The sequence below is a fragment of the Peromyscus eremicus genome, chromosome 23, assembly GCF_949786415.1.
Source record: "Peromyscus eremicus chromosome 23, PerEre_H2_v1, whole genome shotgun sequence".
NCBI classification, from domain to species: domain Eukaryota; kingdom Metazoa; phylum Chordata; class Mammalia; order Rodentia; family Cricetidae; genus Peromyscus; species Peromyscus eremicus.
In genome coordinates, this window is record NC_081438.1 from 35,622,314 (window position 1) to 35,632,704 (window position 10,391).

Here is a 10,391-nt window from a genome sequence, read left to right on the forward strand (position 1 = left end):
TAGAACACATTTAAGTGAGTTTATTTTAGTTTGGCCTATACACATTAAAACATTTTTTCTTTGAAATTGATTCGTATTCACAGCTTGTGTAGGATGCTGTCTTTGTACCAGTGTTGACAGAGCTTCTGACAGTAGTCCCATGAGCTTTTCCTGTTACTGTCCTGAATGTCAAGCAGTGGAGACTCGGGCCTATTCTTTTCTGAGGACCCCACATGCTGCTGTTTCCATAGCCACACCCTTGGCTTCCTGTTGATTTCTACATTCTCACAGGCGTCTTTAAATGATGTCCTGGTTGTAAGCTTCTCACTAGCTGACACTGCTCTTCTGTGGGATCTTCTCTCCTGTGGTGAAGCTTCCTTTCAAGAGTTGTATTTCCACATCAAGCATCCACGTTTGGAGGATTCAGTCTTCCCAAGTTTGTGGCAGGCACCCAAACACTTGCAAGTAATGCTCGAGTTTTCATCTGCCTTGTTTGCATCCACAGTCCTCTAAAAGAGATGACAAGGACATCAGGGAGCCAGTAAGACTCCTGGTGGTCTAGCTACATTCATTCAGTGCCTACTTTGCATGTATGTGTACGTTTAGAAATCTTTTATATGCCTGTATTGAAGGCCAACAAAATGCTCAGGTCTGCTTTTGATAGGGAAACAAAGAACACACAAATCAGAGAACTTTGTAAGAAAATACAGCCTTCCAATAAGGATGTTGCTGTTCTTAGTGCTGTATCTAGACAGTATTTCAAGAGAGTGGCAGGTCTGTTCCTGGTAAACTTGTAACCACTAGGATTGCTTCTTTATCTGTCTCCCTCCACTCCCTTCATCAACCCAGGGTAGTATTTTGAAGCATAGGGCTTTGTGCATAATCGTTTGTGCATTGCCATACTTTGTGTTGAGATGCAGTCTTACTTTGTTGCCCAGGCTGGCCTTGATTTCCTGGGTTCACGAAATCTTCCTGCCTCCCAAGTAGCTGGGATTATAGGCATGTGCTCATGTGCCTGGATTTTATTTTTGTATTTTAATAGAATCTATAGGCCATATAAAAGATCATGGCTGTTTTGATTTATAGAAGTGATCACAGGTGTTGAGTTCAGGGTCCCTGCCCTATACTACATAGAGTTCATGATTCTTTACATGGTGTCAAAGCATTTTGTTTCATCTTAAAATTCATAACGTTTTATGAATAAGAAAAGTATTATTTAAAATTCTAGTTGTCAATCAAGCAGTTGAGGCTTCCATAGTTCAGATGTTGTAATGTTCACTAGGATCCTCAACCAATGTCTAAAATAAATTGCTCACTCTGTAAACCTTGTGGCTAACCTCTAGGATAGTCCTACCACTGTATTTTACTTCTTTGCCATCAGCAAGCGTAGTGTTGATGTCATCAAGGCAAGAAAATCGACATATATCAAATTGATTTAAATGTAAAAGCAAATGAAAAATGCATGTTTTTTTTTTGTCCCTATCAAACTTGTATACTCTTACTTATAGAGACCAATAGTCACCTGTGGTGACTGAGACAGAGGATTGATTCTTCCTTAAGTAGCAGAATCTGTAAAAATCACATGTATGCATTTGGGTTAGAAACATGCTTTTGTACTTCTACCTGAATAAAGGTGTGTTCAACGCTCTTAGACTCTTGTTTTGAACCGAGCCTAGTGGCTCTGGCCGGAAGCAGTGGGCAACTTGGAATTCCTCACCTTTCTGCCTGCAGCAAACTCCTCTGTGAGACTCACTCATAAGAAGTGAGTCTCCATAGAGACCAGCAGAGACAACAGATCTCTGAAACTGGACTTATAGATAATTTTGGGCCACCACATGGGTGCTGAGAATCAAAATCCTGCTCTCTGCAAGAGCAGCCAATGTTTTTAACCACAGAATCAGGTGTCTAGCACCTGGAGTGAGTGTTGATCCAGCTGGGATGCTTCAGGACATAAAATACAAGCAAACAATTTATGATTACTAAGAATGTTTTGGTAGGTAAAGCAAATTTTAAAAAGAATGCCAAAATAGTTCTTGAAGTAACTTGTCTATTCAAGTAGACATTTAGTTGGTATAATGACAGTGTGAGTTTCTATTAAGTCTTTGGTCTTTGGGGAGGGAGAGAAGAAATCTTAGCTGGACACTTGACTCATTTGTTTTCATTTACTGCATGCACACTCTTATATACACATTCAAGCTTGCTTTTCACCACAGTTGTGCAAGAGAGCTGGGCTATTACAGATACACTGTAGTGCAAAGAGATTGAAGATCTTAGGGTCTCACAGCAAGTTAATGTCTCAGGGTGTGATATGGCTGACTCCCAGACCACAGGGTTTTCTTGGAAGCTCTGCCTATGTTATCCCTAGTGATTCAGTATTGTTAGCTCCAGCTGATACAAAGGCTTCCAAAGAAAGTAATTGGTAGACTTAAGATAATTTTGACACAATGGATTACCAGTCACCCCCCCCCCCCCAAACACACAATTTCCTTTCTCCTGCCCAAACGTCCCTGCCCCATCAGCATTTTCTCTTGTTCATTTCTCAGCTTTTCAAATTTATTCTTAGCTTTTTTTTCTGTTGGCCGAAACTAGCTGATGGACATAGAACTCTTGACCTGGAGCAAAATAGGTAAGCAAGCTTGATTCCTGTGCACATGAAAGAAAGACTTGTAGGGAGCCATGGAAGAGTGTGTTGAATGAAAAGGGTAGAATGTCCAAACCTTATAAATGAATGTCTTGGTTAGTGTTCTGTCACTGAAGAGACACCATGACCAAGGCAACTAATTTAGAGAAGGAAGCATTTAATTAGAGGCTTGCTTAACAGCTTCAGAGGGTGAGTCCATGATCATGGTGGGGAATGTGGCTGTAGGCAGACCAGACATGGTATTAGAGCAGTAGCTTGAGACCTTTTATCCTGATCTACAGGCAGGAGGCAGTGGAATTGAGCTAATTTAAATGTCATGGGCTATTGAAACCTCAAAGCCCGCCCTCAATGAGACATCTCCAAAACTGCCTAATCCTTCCTTCCTAAATAGTCTACCAGTTGGCAACCAAACATTCAAATATATAAGCTCTATGGCGCTATTCTCATTCAAAACACCACAATGAGAGTGCATTTTTTTTTTTTTAAGACAGACTCTGGGAAGCAGGAGGGATGGCTCAGTGGTTAGAACACTTGAGTGTTCTAGATGTCCTGAGTTTAATCCCTAGCAACCATGTGGTGGTTCACTACTATCTGTAATGGGATCAGATTCTCTCTTTTTGATGTGAAGACAGAGAACTCATACATAAAATACATGAGTAAATAAGTCTTCAAAAAACAAAAAACAAAAACGGCCTGGAGAAATGACTCAGAGGTTAAGAGCACCGACTGCTCTTCCAGAGGTCCTGAGTTCAATTCCCAGCACCCACATGGTGCCTTACAACCATCTGTAATGAGATCTGGTGCCCTCTTCTGTATACATAATAAATAAATAAATAAATCTTTAAAAAAACAAAACAACAAAAAAAACCCAAGGTCTCACTATACTGTCCCTGCTGGCATACCCACCCTTCCTGTCTCCCAAGTGTTGGGATTGAAGACAGAAATCTTTGTGTATGTCTGTGCATCGTTTGATGCAGTGCTTGGGGCCAGAAGAGGGTGCTGAAGCCCTTTGAACTGGAGTTGAATCAATTGTGAGCTGCCCTGTGGGTGTTGGGAATTGAACTTCCTCTGGGAAGGCAGCAAATGCTCTTATGCGCTAAGCCATCTCTCCAGCCCTTGTTACCAACTTTTAAAGTTTATTTTAAAATATATTGTTTATTCCTTGAGAATTTCATACGTGTATACAATGTTTTGACAACAGGACCATTTTGTAAGACAGCAGTAACAGATTCTTGGGCCTATGACTGTTGTACTGCTTCCACGAAACCCCCAGAGACCACCAAGGAGCCGGTTTCCGATGCAGGCACCGAAGGATTCAGCCTGGGCCACTGCATGGCAGATGATGGAAATGTGGCGGCCATGAGCCCAGGTGTAGAGAGTTTTTATAGGGAAAAACCACAAGCTGGGAATTACATGCTTGGGATTGGGTAGAAGGGATATGGGGCAAGGTGATTTTTTGAAACTATTGGTCTAGACTTTGGGTGCAAAACCGCATTTTGAAACCATTGGATTAGACTTTTGGCGGGGAACCACAACTTGCTGAGCAGGATTATCTGGGCTGCTCAACAGGATTATCTAGATATCGTCAAGGGCCATAAATTGCAGACAGGATGTCTGCAGGAGTATCTGGATCTTGTTAAACTTTACTTCCCTGTATCTGTTCAAGTTGCCATGGCACATTCCTGAGGTTTTTCCTGGAACTGAGTACAGCAGGTGGTCTGAGATGGTGGCCCTTTCCCTAAGATGGAGCCTGTGAAGTCAAGTCTAGGCCTTCACATGACCTCCCCTGCTGTGACCAGGTTTCAGTAGTAGGTGTGAATTCATGTGAAGTAGCCTCAAATCCGACCAGAAAGTGGCATTTGAAGGTGCTGAATAAGGGAATTCTAAGAGGAAAAAAAAAAGTCCTAGGAAGTAGATGTGAACAACTGAACGCACCAAGTCTCAAATGGCATTGAATCCAGGCTTCTTTAGGCAAATGCTCTGCTCTTGTTACATTTCCAGTCCCACCTAGGTTTATGGAAGTTAAAAGGATGCCCTAGATAGTCACTTCAGCAAAGTGTAATGACATTCCCACATCTGAAAATATGGCTCTCTCCATCCATCTTATCTAGTTGCCTGGTGTATAACATCAGTGCTAGCCAATGTGGGCAGTTAACCTAATCAAGTGAATTAATCCAAGGAATAAAGAGAACTGCAGGTTATTAATGCAGTGCTTTGATGTAGACATACATGGGCTTAGCTCACCTCTATTAAAGTGTCACTTTTGAGATTTTATATAACTTGCCTATGCAATAAAAGCACAGTGAAAGATAAATGTAAAGGGTACTAGCCACATAGTAAGAGCTCAAAAAGTTCATGGGAGCCAGTAAGATGGGTCAGCTGGTAAGGATGCTTGCTGCCGAGTCTGATGACCCCAGTTCTGTTTCTAGACTCCACATTCCTGCTATGCACAGACACACACAAGTACAATTTTTAAAAATAAATTATTAAAAATGGGGCTTGGGAGATGGTTCAGTGTATTACAAGCACTTGCTCCTATTTCACAGGACCCAGGTTCAGTTCCCAGCCCTCATGTGGTGGCTCATAACTATAATTCTAGTTCCTGAGGATCTGACACCTTCTGAGTTCCATGGGCACTGCAAACGTGTGATACACAGACGTAGATGCAGGCAAAATACACACTTCATACACTCACACACATTCTTTTAAAAAATCAGATCTGAGGCTGGGGAGAGGGTTCAGTGGGTAAAGTGCTTGCTCCTGAAGTCTGAGGACCTGCTCAGGCCTGATCCTCATCACTTGTGTGAAAACCAGGTGCAGTGATGCACCTGGAGCTCACTGCTCAGCCACTCCGGCAGAAATGCTGAGCTCCATATTTAGTGAGAGGCTTTGCCTCAAAAAATAAGATGGAGCGAGGTGTGGTGGTGCACACCTTTAATCCCAGTGCTGAAAGGCAGACCCAGGTGAAACTCGGAGTTTTTGGCCAGCCTGGTCTCCGTGATGCGAGAGATTCTGTTCAAATGGTGCTGATGCCGATCATCATCATCATCATCAAGGAAGATACCTGCATGGGTGCATGTGCTCCCTCCCACATGCGCACACACGTGGCATGCATACACCACACACAAACACCCAGAGTAAATCAATAAAGAAGAAAAGACCATCCTGCTTATTCTGCCCTGAGTCTGTGGTGTGAAGTCCTGGCTTCTTAGGTGATCCTAGCTCCCTGGTCACTGGAGTGTAGCTCACTTATGACACCTGGGTCATAGCTAATCTCCTTGGCCAGAGTGGAATGAAATGTGTGATCCCAGCTGAGCCAATCAGAATGTTTCCCTGGGAGATTCTGAAGGGTGTGGGGGTGAGGAAGAAATTCTTTTCCTTAGAGTGGCTTAGTGTTAGGGCATGAGTCTGGAGGCTGATGACATTCAGGGAGTGGAGGCCCAAAAGTGGGTAGAGAACCCCTCTGGGCTCTGTGGGGAGAGATGTGCATAGGTTTCTGTGGCCTGGCTCCCCTCAGCCACGTCAGTGAAGCACTCCATTGCCTGTCCACTCCCAAACTGAGTCTGATGCACTGCTGAGTCCTGCCATGTGCTTCTGACACACAGATCATCCCATCGATTATGGTCCATCACACCACCTCTTCTTATTGTTCTTTAAATGTGACCTGACTGGTGGGGATGGGGAGGCACCCATCCAGATTCTGCCTCAATTTCTGTTTTTATAAGATTTTTATTTTAAATTATGTATAGCTGAGTATGTGCATGTAAGTGAAGGTACCTATGGAGGCCGGAGGCATCAGATCCTTTTGGAGATGGAGTTATAGGCAATTATGAGCTATCTGTCATGAGGGCTTGAAATCCAACTCTCAGGATCTCTGCAAGTAGATTAAACTGTCTAGTCCTGTGGCTTATTTTTTTTGAGATGGGATCTCATATACTCCAGGTTGGCTTAAAACTACGTAGCAGTGGGTGACCTTAAATGTCTTATTCTTCTGTCTTTACCTCCTGAGGATTAGTGTATTTGCAGCCTTGCTTGGGTTATGAGTTGCTAGGGATTGAACCCAGGGCTTTATACATACTAGGTAAGCCTTTTTCCAAATGAGCTCCAACTCCAGCTCTGTGATCCTGGCATTTTAAATTCTTATGAGTTATACTGGGTGTGGTGGTGCATGCCTTTGCTCCCAGTACTCAAGAGGTAGAGACAGATAGGTCTCTGTGAGTTCAAGTTCAGCCTGGACTACATAGCGAGTTCCAGGCCAGCCTGGGCTACAGAGAGAACCCTGTCACAAAAAAAACAACTCAAAACCTTATGAGTTACTTATGGAGATTGTAGTGGTTTGAATAAGAATGGTCTCCATGGGTTCATGTATTTGAATGCTTAGTTGCTAGGAAGTGGCACTATTTGAAAGGATTAGAAGGATTGGGAGGTGTGGCCTTGTTGGAGGAAGTGTGTTACTGGGTTTGGACTTTGAGGTTTTAAAATGCCACATCAGGTCTAGGCTCACTCTCTCTTCCTATGGATTAGGATGTAGCTCTCCACTACTTCTCCAGCACCATGAATGCAATGCTCCCTAAAGAACTAAGTCTCTGAAACTTAAAGGAAGCCCCCTATTAAATAAATGCTTTTTTTTTAAAAAAAGAATTGTCTTCTCATGGTGTCTATTCACACCAATAGAACAATGATTAAGGCAGAGATGAGCAAAATCATGTTCTATGCAGGAAAATGGATGGAACTGGAGAGCATTTGATACAAAATAAGCCAGATTCCAGAAGAGGTATGGAGTTGTTTCTCTGATCTGTGGGAAAGAGATGTGAAGAAAAGACAACACGAACGTAGAAGAGAGTGTTTGGGCAGTTCAGGGACCAATAGAAGGGAGGAAAGGAGACAGTAGCTGGGCAGTGGTGGCACATGCTTTAATCCCAGCTGTTGGTAGGCAGGTGGATCTCAGTGGGTTTGCAGCCAGCCTGGTCTACAGAGCAAGTTCCAGGACAGCCAGGGCTACACAGAGAAACCCTGATTCAAACAAACAAGAAACAAAACAAAACAACAACAAAAAAGAGGGTGACATAAAGTAAGAATTGTCAAAGCACATTGTACACATGTATGAGAATGTCATAAGGAGACCCATTTTAGACAGTTAATATGCACTAATAAAAAACACTGGCCTGGCAAGATGGTTCAGTGGATAAAGACACTTGCTGCCAGGCCTGCACACATACAGACTCTCTCTGTCACACATACACAAAATGTAACAATTTTAAAAAGCAAAGAATACTGGTTGGAGCTGTTAGCTCAAGCCTGTAATCCCATTTAGTTGGGAGGCAGAAGTAGGAGGGTCCCAAGTTCACAGCTTGTCTGGGCAACTGTTTGTGACTGTGTCCAAAAATGACAAAAAAACAAAAAAACAAACAAACAAACCAAGAAAACAAAGAATGGGAAAAGGCCAAAGGCATTCACAAGGCCCTAGGCTGTAACCACCATACCACACAAAAAAAATGAAAGACCACAGTATACAGTAATGAACCAAAACATTTTAGAATGCTAAATGCATCTATTCACTGATGAGTACAATCAGATAAAGAAGCCTGTACATATACAGCCCATCAAGGTGGTCATGAGGCTAACATCAGCCTGCCCCGTCCCAGGACTGGAAGCTCTTGCTTTCAACCAGAGCCCAGTCTGAAGGGGTTAAAACCACCCACAGAGGTGGTGTTGATGTACTGCTCAGACAGCCTTCTGGGAAGGCAGGTGTCTACTGCATGTGGGCCATGGAGGCCTGCATGGAACCTGAGGAATGGGAGTAGATATCCCAAGTCATGTTGTGCTGTGAAATGTTGTTCTGTATGCTGTGAATGTGTATTGCTCTGATTGGTTGATAAATGAAATGTTGATTGGCCAGTGGCAGGAAGGAAGCATAGGTGGGATAAGCAGACAAGGAGAATTCTGGGAAGAGGAAGGCTGTGCCAGAAGTAGCCAGCCAGACAGAAAAAAGGCAAGATGACAAGGCAGAACTGAGAAAAGGAACCAAGCCACATGGCTAAATATAGATAAGAATTATGGGTTAATTTAAGTGTAAGAGCTAGTCAGTAATGAGCCTGAGCTAATGGCCAAGCAGTTATAATTAATATAAGCCTCTGTGTGTTTGTCTGGGGGACACGAGTGGGAGAAATTTGTTCCAACTGCCAGCAGACTGAGACACAGGAAAACTTCTGGCTACACTTATTAATATCTCCCAAGTAAAAGTCATTGACTGAAGCCCCTATGGCTTCCCACGAGGAAAGTATTCTCACTCAGAATTGAGATGGCAAAGGTATGGTTTGAATGGAATTAGAGAAATTAGCTGTACTCCTGATGAACCTATGCAATGGAATGGTGTTGGGATGTCAGTTCCTATGTTACATTTCGGCAATTCAGTTCAGACTAACTTGCAGAAATGAGCAAGTGCCTTACATCTTCTTAAAGTATGGAAAAGAAGGTTAAACATTAATGATGGTACATATACTTTGTCCTTTAGATGAAACCAAAGTCGCCACTTTGTAGCATGTGTACCATTACCTTACGTATTACTGAAAGGGCCTAAACAATGGCACCCTAATCACTATAGCATCTCTTGGAACACTGTACTCTTCATACCTGCAATAATACTAGTATGTCATTAGATGTCATCTCTGAATGTTTATACATTCTTGGAGCAAGGCTAACAGTTTGGATGCCAGTGAAGTTTTTGAGGCCATGACATGCTAACCTGTGATGATTCTAGTCCAGAAAGTCTCTGAGAGAATATTAAGAAGAACTTATAAGATGATTGGATTGATTGTTGCTGTGGTTATGGGAATTATTGCATTAACTGACTGTGTCAGCTGGAGTGGCCCTTCATAAGGAAATTCAGACTGCTGAATTTATTAAAGACTGGCATAAACATGTGCAGACCTTTGGGCTCAGCAAAATAGAAGATAGTTAGGTAGTCAATGAAATAGCTGATTTGAGATAAGTTGTAGTCCTAATGGGAGATCAGTTAGAGACATTGAGGGAGCATATTAAATTAAAATGTGATTAGAATATGACATCTTATTGCATTACATCTTTAAGGTTACTGAAAGCAATTATGATTAGCAAGGGTTAAAATGCATTTGTTGGATCACCCTAATTCTTCTCAAATGATTGATGATTTACAACAAGAAAGGAAAGAAGCTTTTACAATTGAGGTATCTGATGTGTCCGGAATAGAAGTCATGGAAAGCATTGCAGATCCCTTAGCTTCATTCAATCCTGTGCTTCATTTTAATAGATTTCTTATCCTAACATTTGTTATACTTGTTTTCACTGTAGTAATTTTACTGGATGGAAAATGTATTCTGGCTTATCTACCTAAGACTGAGAGACAATATGATACATAAAGGGGTATCTTCACTGTGTGGCTGCATAATCTTGAAGGTAACTAAAACAGCTTAAACAAAAGGGGGAAATATACTGGGTATCTAGTAGAGTCATCATATCCTGGATAAACATTATAATAAAAAATTTGTTTCTCAGTGTATCTAGGGTAATAGCAGAATGTAGGGTTGGGGATTTAGCTCAGTGGTAGAGCACTTGCCTAGCAAGCGCAAGGCCCTGGGTTCGATCCTCAGCTCCAAAAACAAAAAATAAAAGCAGAATATATTAGTTGGTTGTTGAAGGTACCTAGACCTTGATGAAATCATAGTAGTGAACAGTGACTGTTTTCTGTGATTTATAGAGTTGTTTTTCTGAAGGGGTTTTCCCTCTGTTGCAT